The sequence below is a fragment of the Cricetulus griseus genome, chromosome 5 (genome assembly GCF_003668045.3).
Source record: "Cricetulus griseus strain 17A/GY chromosome 5, alternate assembly CriGri-PICRH-1.0, whole genome shotgun sequence".
Classification (NCBI taxonomy): domain Eukaryota; kingdom Metazoa; phylum Chordata; class Mammalia; order Rodentia; family Cricetidae; genus Cricetulus; species Cricetulus griseus.
In genome coordinates this window covers 184193770-184206726 of record NC_048598.1, presented here as the reverse complement: position 1 = coordinate 184206726, position 12957 = coordinate 184193770, and positions in this window count along the sequence as shown.

Sequence of the window (12957 nt, the reverse complement as noted above, 5' to 3'; positions counted from 1 at the left end):
TTGTTGTCATCTAGTGTTAGCTGTTTCTTCATAGCCAAGCGTTAGCTGGTTGTTTTTGGCCTAGTGTTACCTCCTTCTTTGTAGCCTAGTGTTAGCTGCTTCTTTGTAGCCTAGTGTTAGCTGGTTTTTCCTGGCCTATTGTTAGCTGGTTCTTCGTGGCCTAATGTTAGCTAGTTCTTCCAGGCCTAGTGTTAGCTAATTCTTTGTGGCCTAGGATTAGCTGCTTCATTTTGGCCTATGGTTAGGTGGTTTTTCTAAGCCTACTCTTACCTGCTTCTTTGTGGCCTAGTGTTAGCTGGTTCTTCCTGGCCTATTGTTTGCTGGTTCTTCTTGGCCTAGGGTTAGCTAGTTCCTTGTGGCCTATTGTTAGCTGGTTCTTCGTGGCCTAGGGTAAGCTGGTTATTTTAGGCCTATAATTAGCTGCTTCTTTGTAGCCTAGTGTTAGCTGGTTCTTCCTGGGCTACAGTTAGCTACATCTTTGTGGCCAAATGTCAGCTGATTCTTCCTGGTATAGTTTTAGCTAGTTCTTTGTGGCTTAGTGTTAGCTGGTTCTTCCTGGACTATTGTTAACTGCTTCTTATTGGCCTTGGGTTAGCTAGTTCTTTGTGGCCTAGTGTTAGCTGGTTTTTTGGCCTAGGGTTAGCTAGTTCTTTGTAACCTAGATTTAGGTGGTTCTTTGTAGCCTAGTGTTAGGTGTTTCTTTGTAGCAGAAGTTAGCTGGTTCTTTTTGGCCTAGTGAAAGCTGGTTCTTCTTGGCCTAATGTTAGCTGATTTTTGTAGCCTAGTGTTAGCTGCTTCTTTGTAACCTAGTGTTAGTTGGTTCTTCCTGGCCTATTGATAGCTGGTTCTTCCTTGCCTAAGGTTAGCTAGTTCTTTGTGGCCTAGTGTTAGTTGTTTCTTTGTGCCCTAGGGTTAGCTTGTTCTTCCTGGCCTAGGGTTAGCTGGTTCTTTCTGTGCTAGAATTAACTAGTTCTTCCTGGCCTAGTGTTTGCTACTTCTTTGTATCCTAGTGTTAGCTGCTTCTTCCTGGCCTAGCATTAGCCGGGTCTTCCTAGCCTTGTGTTAGGTGGTTCTTTCGGACCTGGGGTTAGCTAGTTCTTTGTGGCCTAGTGTTAGCTGGTTCTTTGTGGCCTAGGGTTAGCTAGGTCTTGTGGCCTAGGGTTAGCTGGTTCCTGATGCATAGGGTTGAGTTTCTTGGTAGCCTAGTGTTAGCTGGTTCTTCCTCGCCTAGTGTTAGTTGGTTCTTGGTGGCCTAGTGTTAGCTGGTTCTTTGTAGCCTAGCATTAGCTGGTTCTTGTAACAGAGGTTAGCTGGTTCGTGGTGGCCTAGTGTTAGCTGGTTCTTCCTGGCCTAGGGTTACCTAGTTCTTTGTGGCCTGGTGTTAGCTGGTTCTTTGTGGCCTAGTGTTAAATACTTCTTTGTATCCTAGTACTAGTTAGTTCTTCCTGGCCAGGCATTAGCTTATTATTCTTGGTCTAGTGTTAGCTGGTTTCCTGGCCTAGTGATAGCTAGTTTTTTGTGGCCTAGTGTTTGCTGGTTCTTTGTCACCTAGGGTTAGCTGGTTCTTTGTAGCGTATAGTTAGCAGTTTTTTTGTAGCCTAGAGTTAGCTGGTCTTTGGACCATAGGATAGCAGCTTCTTTGTGGCCTAGAGTTATCTGGTTCTTTGCAGCCTAGTGTTACCTATTCTTTGTAGCATAGGGTAGATGGTTCTTTGAGGCCTAGTGTCAGCTGGTTCTTCATGGATTAGTGTTAGCTAGTTTTTTGTGGTCTAAGGTTAGCTAGTTCTTATTGGTCTAATGTTAGGTGTTTCTTTGTAGTCAAGTGTTAGCTGGTTGTTTGTGGCCTACTGCTAGCTGCTTCTTTGTATCCTAGTGTTTGCTGCTTCTTTGTAGCCTAAGGTATCCTGGTTCTTCCTGGCCTAGGGTTAGCTAGTTCTTTGGGGCCTAGTATCAGCTCGTTCTTTGTGGCCTAGGGTTAGCTAGTACTTTGTAACCTAGATTTAGGTGGTTCTTTGTACCCTAGTGTTAGCTGGTACTTCCGGACCTCCTGTTAGCTAGTTCTTGCTGGCCTAGTGTTAGCTGGTTCTTTGTAGCATAGGTTAGCTGGTTCTTAGTTGCCTAGTGTTAGCTGGTTCTTTGTAGCCAAGTGTTAGCTGTTTCTTGGTAGCAGAGGTTAGTGGGTCTTTGTGGCCTAGTTTTAGCTGATTCTTTGAAGCCTAGTGTTAACTGGTTTCCTGGCCTAGTATTAGCTGGTTCTTCCTGGCCTAGAGTTACCTAGTTCTTTGTAGCCTAGAGTTATCTGCTTCTTTGTAGCCTAGTGTTACTTGGTTCTTCCTGGCCTATTGTTAGCTGGTTCTTCTTGACCTAGGGTTAGCTAGTTCCTTGTGTCCTATTGTTAGCTGGTTCTTTGCGGCATACGGTTATCTGATTATTTTAGGACTAGAGTTAGCTGATTCTTTGTAGCCTAGTGTTAGCTGGTTCTTCCTGGCCTAGTGTTAGCTAGTTCTTTCTGGTCTAGTTTGGCTAGTTCTTTGTGGCTTAGGGTTAGCTAGTTCTTTGTGGCCTAGGATTAGCTGGTTCTTTTTGGCCTAGGGTTAGCTGGTTTTTTGTAGCCTACCATTAGCTGATTCTTTGTAGCCTAGTGATAGTTGGTTCTTCCTGGACTATTGTTAACTGCTTCTTAGTGGCCTAGGGTTACCTAGTTCTTTGTGGCCTGGTGTTAGCTGGTTCTTTTTGGCCTAGGGTGAGCTAGTTCTTTGTAACCTAGATTTAGGTGGTTCTTTGTAGCCTAGTGTTAGGGGTTTCTTTGTAGCAGAGGTTAGCTGGTTCTTTTTGGCCTAGTGAAAGCTGGTTTTTCTTGGCCTAATGTTAGCTGATTTTTGTAGCCTAGTGTTAGCTGCTTCTTTGTAACCTAGTGTTAGTTAGTTCTTCCTGGCCTATTGATAGGTGGTTCTTCCTGTGCTAGGATTAACTAGTTCTTCCTGGCCTAGTGTTTGCTACTTCTTTGTATCCTAGTGTTAGCTGCTTCTTCCTGGCCTAGCATTAGCCGGGTCTTCCTAGCCTTGTGTTAGGTGGTTCTTTCGGACCTGGGGTTAGCTAGTTCTTTGTGGCCTAGTGTTAGCTGGTTCTTTGTGGCCTAGGGTTAGCTAGGTCTTGTGGCCTAGGGTTAGCTGGTTCCTGATGCATAGGGTTGAGTTTCTTGGTAGCCTAGTGTTAGCTGGTTCTTCCTCGCCTAGTGTTAGTTGGTTCTTGGTGGCCTAGTGTTAGCTGGTTCTTTGTAGCCTAGCATTAGCTGGTTCTTGTAACAGAGGTTAGCTGGTTCGTGGTGGCCTAGTGTTAGCTGGTTCTTCCTGGCCTAGGGTTACCTAGTTCTTTGTGGCCTGGTGTTAGCTGGTTCTTTGTGGCCTAGTGTTAAATACTTCTTTGTATCCTAGTACTAGTTAGTTCTTCCTGGCCAGGCATTAGCTTATTATTCTTGGTCTAGTGTTAGCTGGTTTCCTGGCCTAGTGATAGCTAGTTTTTTGTGGCCTAGTGTTTGCTGGTTCTTTGTCACCTAGGGTTAGCTGGTTCTTTGTAGCGTATAGTTAGCAGTTTTTTTGTAGCCTAGAGTTAGCTGGTCTTTGGACCATAGGATAGCAGCTTCTTTGTGGCCTAGAGTTATCTGGTTCTTTGCAGCCTAGTGTTACCTATTCTTTGTAGCATAGGGTAGATGGTTCTTTGAGGCCTAGTGTCAGCTGGTTCTTCATGGATTAGTGTTAGCTAGTTTTTTGTGGTCTAAGGTTAGCTAGTTCTTATTGGTCTAATGTTAGGTGTTTCTTTGTAGTCAAGTGTTAGCTGGTTGTTTGTGGCCTACTGCTAGCTGCTTCTTTGTATCCTAGTGTTTGCTGCTTCTTTGTAGCCTAAGGTATCCTGGTTCTTCCTGGCCTATTGTTAGCGGGTTCTTCCTGGCCTAGGGTTAGCTAGTTCTTTGGGGCCTAGTATCAGCTCGTTCTTTGTGGCCTAGGGTTAGCTAGTACTTTGTAACCTAGATTTAGGTGGTTCTTTGTACCCTAGTGTTAGCTGGTACTTCCGGACCTCCTGTTAGCTAGTTCTTGCTGGCCTAGTGTTAGCTGGTTCTTTGTAGCATAGGTTAGCTGGTTCTTAGTTGCCTAGTGTTAGCTGGTTCTATGTAGCATAGGTTACCTGGTTCATTGTGGCCTAGTGTCAGCTGGTTCTTCCTGGCCTATTGTTAGCTGGTTCTTAGTGGCCTAGGGTTAGCCAGTTCTTCGTGGCCTAGTGACAGCTGGTTATTTGTAACCTAGAGTTAGCTGATTCTCCCTGGCCCAGTGTGAGCTAGTTCATCAAGGCCTAGTATTAGCTGGTTCTTTGTAGCATAGTTTAGCTTGTTCTTTGTTGCCTAGTGTTAGCTGGTTCTTTGTAGCCAAGTGTTAGCAGTTTCCTTGTAGCAGAGTTAGCTGGTTCTTTATGGCCTAGTGTCAGCTGGTTCTTTGTAGCCTACAGTTAGCTGATTCTTTGTAGCCTAGACTTAGCTGGTTCTTCCTGGCCTAGTGTTAGCTGGTTCTTCCTGGCCTAGTGGTGGCTAGTTCTTTGTGGCTTGGGGTTAGCTGGTTCTTTGTGGCCTAGGATTAGCAGGTTGTTTTTGGCTTAGGATTAGCTGGTTTTTTGTTGCCTACCGTTACCTGATTCTTTGTAGCCTAGTGTTAGCTGATTCTTCCTAGCCTAGTGTTAGCTGGTTCTTTGTGGCCTAGTGTTAGCTAGTTTGTTGTCATCTAGTGTTAGCTGTTTCTTCATAGCCAAGCGTTAGCTGGTTGTTTTTGGCCTAGTGTTACCTCCTTCTTTGTAGCCTAGTGTTAGCTGCTTCTTTGTAGCCTAGTGTTAGCTGGTTTTTCCTGGCCTATTGTTAGCTGGTTCTTCGTGGCCTAATGTTAGCTAGTTCTTCCAGGCCTAGTGTTAGCTAATTCTTTGTGGCCTAGGATTAGCTGCTTCATTTTGGCCTATGGTTAGGTGGTTTTTCTAAGCCTACTCTTACCTGCTTCTTTGTGGCCTAGTGTTAGCTGGTTCTTCCTGGCCTATTGTTTGCTGGTTCTTCTTGGCCTAGGGTTAGCTAGTTCCTTGTGGCCTATTGTTAGCTGGTTCTTCGTGGCCTAGGGTAAGCTGGTTATTTTAGGCCTATAATTAGCTGCTTCTTTGTAGCCTAGTGTTAGCTGGTTCTTCCTGGGCTACAGTTAGCTACATCTTTGTGGCCAAATGTCAGCTGATTCTTCCTGGTATAGTTTTAGCTAGTTCTTTGTGGCTTAGTGTTAGCTGGTTCTTCCTGGTCTATTGTTAACTGCTTCTTATTGGCCTTGGGTTAGCTAGTTCTTTGTGGCCTAGTGTTAGCTGGTTTTTTGGCCTAGGGTTAGCTAGTTCTTTGTAACCTAGATTTAGGTGGTTCTTTGTAGCCTAGTGTTAGGTGTTTCTTTGTAGCAGAAGTTAGCTGGTTCTTTTTGGCCTAGTGAAAGCTGGTTCTTCTTGGCCTAATGTTAGCTGATTTTTGTAGCCTAGTGTTAGCTGCTTCTTTGTAACCTAGTGTTAGTTGGTTCTTCCTGGCCTATTGATAGCTGGTTCTTCCTTGCCTAAGGTTAGCTAGTTCTTTGTGGCCTAGTGTTAGTTGTTTCTTTGTGCCCTAGGGTTAGCTTGTTCTTCCTGGCCTAGGGTTAGCTGGTTCTTTCTGTGCTAGAATTAACTAGTTCTTCCTGGCCTAGTGTTTGCTACTTCTTTGTATCCTAGTGTTAGCTGCTTCTTCCTGGCCTAGCATTAGCCGGGTCTTCCTAGCCTTGTGTTAGGTGGTTCTTTCGGACCTGGGGTTAGCTAGTTCTTTGTGGCCTAGTGTTAGCTGGTTCTTTGTGGCCTAGGGTTAGCTAGGTCTTGTGGCCTAGGGTTAGCTGGTTCCTGATGCATAGGGTTGAGTTTCTTGGTAGCCTAGTGTTAGCTGGTTCTTCCTCGCCTAGTGTTAGTTGGTTCTTGGTGGCCTAGTGTTAGCTGGTTCTTTGTAGCCTAGCATTAGCTGGTTCTTGTAACAGAGGTTAGCTGGTTCGTGGTGGCCTAGTGTTAGCTGGTTCTTCCTGGCCTAGGGTTACCTAGTTCTTTGTGGCCTGGTGTTAGCTGGTTCTTTGTGGCCTAGTGTTAAATACTTCTTTGTATCCTAGTACTAGTTAGTTCTTCCTGGCCAGGCATTAGCTTATTATTCTTGGTCTAGTGTTAGCTGGTTTCCTGGCCTAGTGATAGCTAGTTTTTTGTGGCCTAGTGTTTGCTGGTTCTTTGTCACCTAGGGTTAGCTGGTTCTTTGTAGCGTATAGTTAGCAGTTTTTTTGTAGCCTAGAGTTAGCTGGTCTTTGGACCATAGGATAGCAGCTTCTTTGTGGCCTAGAGTTATCTGGTTCTTTGCAGCCTAGTGTTACCTATTCTTTGTAGCATAGGGTAGATGGTTCTTTGAGGCCTAGTGTCAGCTGGTTCTTCATGGATTAGTGTTAGCTAGTTTTTTGTGGTCTAAGGTTAGCTAGTTCTTATTGGTCTAATGTTAGGTGTTTCTTTGTAGTCAAGTGTTAGCTGGTTGTTTGTGGCCTACTGCTAGCTGCTTCTTTGTATCCTAGTGTTTGCTGCTTCTTTGTAGCCTAAGGTATCCTGGTTCTTCCTGGCCTATTGTTAGCGGGTTCTTCCTGGCCTAGGGTTAGCTAGTTCTTTGGGGCCTAGTATCAGCTCGTTCTTTGTGGCCTAGGGTTAGCTAGTACTTTGTAACCTAGATTTAGGTGGTTCTTTGTACCCTAGTGTTAGCTGGTACTTCCGGACCTCCTGTTAGCTAGTTCTTGCTGGCCTAGTGTTAGCTGGTTCTTTGTAGCATAGGTTAGCTGGTTCTTAGTTGCCTAGTGTTAGCTGGTTCTTTGTAGCCAAGTGTTAGCTGTTTCTTGGTAGCAGAGGTTAGTGGGTCTTTGTGGCCTAGTTTTAGCTGATTCTTTGAAGCCTAGTGTTAACTGGTTTCCTGGCCTAGTATTAGCTGGTTCTTCCTGGCCTAGAGTTACCTAGTTCTTTGTAGCCTAGAGTTATCTGCTTCTTTGTAGCCTAGTGTTACTTGGTTCTTCCTGGCCTATTGTTAGCTGGTTCTTCTTGACCTAGGGTTAGCTAGTTCCTTGTGTCCTATTGTTAGCTGGTTCTTTGCGGCATACGGTTATCTGATTATTTTAGGACTAGAGTTAGCTGATTCTTTGTAGCCTAGTGTTAGCTGGTTCTTCCTGGCCTAGTGTTAGCTAGTTCTTTCTGGTCTAGTTTGGCTAGTTCTTTGTGGCTTAGGGTTAGCTAGTTCTTTGTGGCCTAGGATTAGCTGGTTCTTTTTGGCCTAGGGTTAGCTGGTTTTTTGTAGCCTACCATTAGCTGATTCTTTGTAGCCTAGTGATAGTTGGTTCTTCCTGGACTATTGTTAACTGCTTCTTAGTGGCCTAGGGTTACCTAGTTCTTTGTGGCCTGGTGTTAGCTGGTTCTTTTTGGCCTAGGGTGAGCTAGTTCTTTGTAACCTAGATTTAGGTGGTTCTTTGTAGCCTAGTGTTAGGGGTTTCTTTGTAGCAGAGGTTAGCTGGTTCTTTTTGGCCTAGTGAAAGCTGGTTTTTCTTGGCCTAATGTTAGCTGATTTTTGTAGCCTAGTGTTAGCTGCTTCTTTGTAACCTAGTGTTAGTTAGTTCTTCCTGGCCTATTGATAGGTGGTTCTTCCTGTGCTAGGATTAACTAGTTCTTCCTGGCCTAGTGTTTGTTACTTCATTGTATCCTAGAGTTACTGCTTCTTCCTGGCCTAGCATTAGCTGGGTCTTCCTAGCCTTGTGTTAGGTGGTTCTTTCGGGCCTAGGGTTAGCTAGTTCTTTGTGGCCTAGTGTTAGCTGGTTCTTCCTGGCCTATTGTTAGCTGGTTCTTCCTGGACTAGGTTTAGGTAGTTCTTTGTAGCCTAGTGTTAGCTGGTTCTTTGTGGCCTAGGGTTAGCTAGATCTTTGAAACCTAGATTTACCTGGATCTTTGTAGCCTAGTGTTAGCTGGTACTTCAAAGCCTAGTGTTAGCTAGTTGTTGGTGGCCTATTGTTAGCTGATTCTTTGTAGCCTAGTGTTAGCTGATTCTTCCTTGCCTAGTGTTAGCTAGTTCTTTTGGCCTAGTGTTAGCTGGTTCTTCGTAGCAGAGGTTAGATGATACTTAGTGGCCTAGTGTCAGCCGGTACTTTGTAGCCTAGAGTTAGCTGGTTCTTTGTAGCCTAGTGTTACCAGTTTGTTCCTGGCCTAGTGTTAGCTGGTTCTTTGTAGCCTAGTGTTAGCTGATTCTTCCTTGCCTAGTGTTAGCTAGTTCTTTTGGCCTAGTGTTAGCTGGTTCTTCGTAGCAGAGGTTAGATGATACTTAGTGGCCTAGTGTCAGCTGGTACTTTGTAGCCTAGAGTTAGCTGGTTCTTTGTAGCCTAGTGTTACCAGTTTGTTCCTGGCCTAGTGTTAGCTGGTTCTTCTTGGCCTAGTGTTGGCTAATTCTTTGTGGCCTAGGGTTAGCTGGTTCTTTGTGGCCTAGGAATAGGTGGTTCTTTTTGGCCTAGGGGTAGCTGGTTCTTCTTAGCCTACTGTTAGCTGATTCTTTGAAGAATAGTGTTAGCTGGTTCTTCCTGGCCTAGTGATAGCTAGTTCTTTGTGGCCTAGTGTTAGCTGGTTCTTTGTGGCCTAGTTTTAGCTGGTTCTTTGTGGCCTAGTGTTAGGTGTTTCTTCAAGCCAAGTGTTAGATGGTTCTTTGTGGACTAGTGTTAGCTGCTTCTTTGTAGGAGAGGTTAGCTGGTTCTTTGTGGCCTACTGTCAGCTGGTTCTTTGTAGCCTATTGTTAGCTGGTTCTTCCTGGGCTACTGTTACCTGGTTCTTTGTGCCCTAGGGTTACCTAGTTCTTTGTAACATAGATTTAGCTGTTTTTTTTGTAGCCTATGTTAGCTGGTTCTTTCTGGCCTAGTGTCAGCTGGTTCTTCATGGTCTAGTGTACCCTGGTTCTTCCTGGCCTAATGTTGGCTACTTATTTGTGGCCTACAGTTAGGTAGTTCTTTGTGCCCTAGGATTAGCTGGTTCTTTTTGCCTATTGTTCGGTGGGTCTTCCTGGCCTAGGGTTAGCTAGTTCTTTGTGGCCTAGTGTTAGCTGGTTCTTTGTAGCATAGGTTAGCTGTTTCGTTGTGGCCTAGTGTCACCTGGTTCTTCATGGTCTAGTATTATCTGGTTCTTTGTGGCCTAGGGTTAGCTAGTTTTTGTGGCCTAGTGTTAGCTCGTTCTTTCTGGCCTACTGTTAGCTAGTTCTTTGTGGATTAGTGGTAAATGGTTCTTTGTAGCCTAGTGTTAGCTGGTTCTTTTTAGCAGAGGTTAGCTGGTTCTTTGTGGCCTAGTGTCAGCTGGTTCTTTGTAGCCTAGTGTTAGCTTGTTCTTCCTGGCCTAGTGTTAACTGGTTCTTCCTGGCCTAGGGTTTGCTAGTTCTTTGTAACATAGATTTAGCTGGTATTTTGTAGCCTATGTTAGCTGGTTCTTTCTGGCCTAGTGTCAGCTGGTTCTTCATGGTCTAGTGTAAGCTGGTTCTTCCTGACATAATGTTGGTTAGTTATTTGTGGCCTACAGTTAGGTGGTTCATTGTGGCCTAGGATAGGCTGGTTCTGTTTGGCCTAGGGTTAGCTGTTTTTTTGTAGCCTAGAATTAGCTGATTCTTCCTGGCCTAAAATTAGCTGCTTCTTCCTGGCCTAGGGCTTGCTGGTTCTTCCTGGCCTATCGTTAACTAGTTCTTCAAGGCCTAGTGTTTGCTACTTCTTTATGGCCTTGGGTTAGCTGGTCTTTGTGGCCTAGGGATAGCTCTTTCCTTGTAGCCTAGTGTTAGGTAGTTATTTGTGGCCTAGTGTTAGCTAATTCTTTGTAGTCTAGTTACCTAGTTCCTTGTGGCCTAGTGTTAGCTAATTCTTCGTCGCCTAGAATTAGCTCGTTCTTCCTGGCCATGAATTAGCTGGTTCTTCCTGGCCTAGGGTTAGCTAGTTCTTTGTGGCCTAGTGTTAGCTGGTTCTTTTTGGCCTAGGGTTTGGTGCTTCTTTGTAGCCTAATGTTAGCTTGTTCTTCCTGGCCTAGCATTAGCGGGTTCTTCCTATTCTAGTGTTAGCTGTTTCTTCGTAGCCAAGTGTTAGCTGGTTGTTTGTGCATTGTGTTAGATGCTTCTTTGTAGCCTAGTGTTAGCTGGTTCTTTCTGGCCTATTGTTAGCTGGGTCTTCCTGGCCTAGGGTTAGCTAGTTCTTTGTAGCATAGATTACCTGGTTCTTTGTGGCCTATAGTTAGGTGGTTCTTTGTGGCCTAGTGTTAGCTGGTTCTTTGTAGCATAGATTACCTGGTTCTTTGTGGCCTATAGTTAGGTGGTTCTTTGTGGCCTAGTGTTAGCTGTTTCATTGTAGCCTAGTGTTAGCTGCTTCTTTGTAGCCTAGTGTTAGCTGGTTCTTCCTGGCCTATTGTTAGCTGGGTCTTCCTGGTCTAGAGTTAGCAAGTTCTTTATGGCCTAGTGTTAGCTGGTTCTTTGTAGCATAGGTTAGTTGGTTCTTTGTTGCCTAGTGTCAACTGGTTCTTTGTAGCCAAGTGTTAGCTGTTTCTGGGTAGCAGAAATTAGCTGGTTCTTTGTGGCCTAGTTGTAGCTGGTTCTTTGTAGCCTAGAGTTAGCTGATTCTTTGAAGCCTAGTGTTAGCTGGTTCTTCCTGGCCTAGTTTTAGCTGGTTCTTCTTGGCCTTGTGTTGGCTAATACTTTGTGGCCTAGGATTAGCTGGTTCTTCATACCGTAGTGTTACCTGGTTCTTCCTGGCCTAGTGTTTGCTAGTTCTTCTTGGCCTAGTGTTGGCTAGTTCTTTGTGGCTTAGGATTAACTGGTTGTTTGTGGCCTAGAGTTAGCTGGTTCTTTGTCGTCTAGGGTTAGCTAGTTCTTTGTAACATAGACTTAGTGGGTTCTTAGTAGCCTAGTGTTAGCTGGTGCTTCCTGGCCTAGTGTTACATAGTTCTTTGTGGCCTAGTGTTAGCAGGTTCTTTGTAGTATAGGTTAGCTGGTTCTTTTAGACCTAGAGTTAGCTGGCTCATTTTAGCCTAGTGTTAGCTGGTTCTTCTGCCTATTGTTAGCTGGGTCTTCCAGGCCTAGTGATAACTAGTTCTTTGTGGTAGTGTTAGCTGCTTCTTTGTAGCCTACTGTTAGCTGCTTTTTATAGCTTAGTGTTAGCTGGTTCTTCCTGGCCTGGTGTTAGCTAGTTCTTGGTGGCCTAGTGTTAGCTAGTTCTTTGTAGCCAAGTGTTAGCTGGTTCTTTGTAGCAGAGGTTAGCTGCTTCTTTGTGACCTAGTGTCAGCTGGTTCTTTGTAGCCTAGATTTAGCTGGTTCTTTGTAGCCTAGTGTTTGCTGGTTCTTCCTGGCCTAGTGTTAGCTGCTTCTTTGTGGCCTAGGGTTACCTAGTTCTTTGTAACATAGATTTAGCTGGTTTTTTGTAGCCTATGTTAGCTGGCCTATGTTCTTTCTGGCCTAGTATCAGCTGGTTCTTCATGGTCTAGTGTAATCTGTTTCTTCCTGGCCTAATGTTGGCTAGTTATTTGTGGCCTATGGTTAGGTGGTTTTTGTGGCCTAGGATTAGCTGGTTCTTTTTGGCATAGGGGTAACTGGTACTTCTTAGCCTACTGTTAGGTGATTCTTTGTTGAATAGTTTTAGCTGTTTCTTCCTAGCCTAGTGATAGCTAGTTCGTTGTGGCCTAGTGATAGCTAGATCTTTGTTGCCTAGTGTTAGCTAGTTCTTTGTGGCCTAGTGTTAGCTGCTTCTTTGTAGCCTATTGTTAGCAGCTTGATTGTCACCTAGTTTTAGCTGGTTCTTCCTGGCCTATTGTTAGTGGTTCTTCTTGGCCTCGGGTTGGCTAGGCTTTGTAGCCTCTTGTTAGCTGGTTCTTTGTGGTCTAGTGTCAGCTGGTTCTTCATGTTCTAGTGTTAGCTAGTTCTTGGTGGCCTAGTGTTAGCTGGTTTTTTGTGACCTAGTGTTTGCTGCTTCTTGTATCCTAGTGTTAGCTGCTTCTTTGCAGCCAAGTGTTAGCTGGTTCTTGCTGGTCTATTGTTAGCTGGTTCTTAGTGGCCTAGGTTTACCTAGTTCTTTGTGGCCTAGTGTTAGCTGGTTCTTTGTTGTCTAGGGTTAGCTAGTTCTTTGTAACCTAGTGTTAGCTGTTTCTTTGTAGCCAAGTGTTAGCTTGTTGTTTTTGGCCTAGTGTTAGCTGCTTCTTTGTAGCCTATGATTAGCTGGTTCTTTCTGGCTTATTGTTAGCTGGTTCTTCCTGGCCTAGGGTTAGGTAGTTCTTTGTGGCCTTGTGTTAGCTGGTTCTTTGTGGCCTATGGTTAGCTAGTTCTTTGAAACCTAGATTTTGCTGATTCTTTGTAGCCTAGTGTTAGCTGCTTCTTCCTAGACTAGTGTGAGGTAGTTCTTGGTGGCCTAGTGTTAGCTGGTTCTTTGTAGCCTAGTGTTAGATGATACTTCCTTGCCTAGTGTTAGCTAGTTCTTATGCCTAGTGTTAGCTGGTTCTTTGTAGCCTAGTGTTAGATGATACTTCCTTGCCTAGTGTTAGCTAGTTCTTATGCCTAGTGTTAGCTGGTTCTTTGCAGCATAGGCTAGCTGGTTCTTTGTGACCTAGAGTTAGCTGGTTATTTGTAGCCTACAGTTAGCAGGTTCTTTGTAGCCTAGTGTTACCAGGTTGTTCCTGGCCTAGTGTTAGCTGGTTCTTCTTGGCCTAGTGTTGGCTAATTCTTTGTGGCCTAGGGATAGCTGGTTCTTTGTGGCCTAGGATTAGCTGGTTCTTTTTGGCCTAGGGGAAGCTGGTTCTTCTTAGCCTACTGTTCGCTGATTCTTTGTAGAATAATGTTAGCTTGTTCTTCCTGGCCTAGTGATAGCTAGTTTT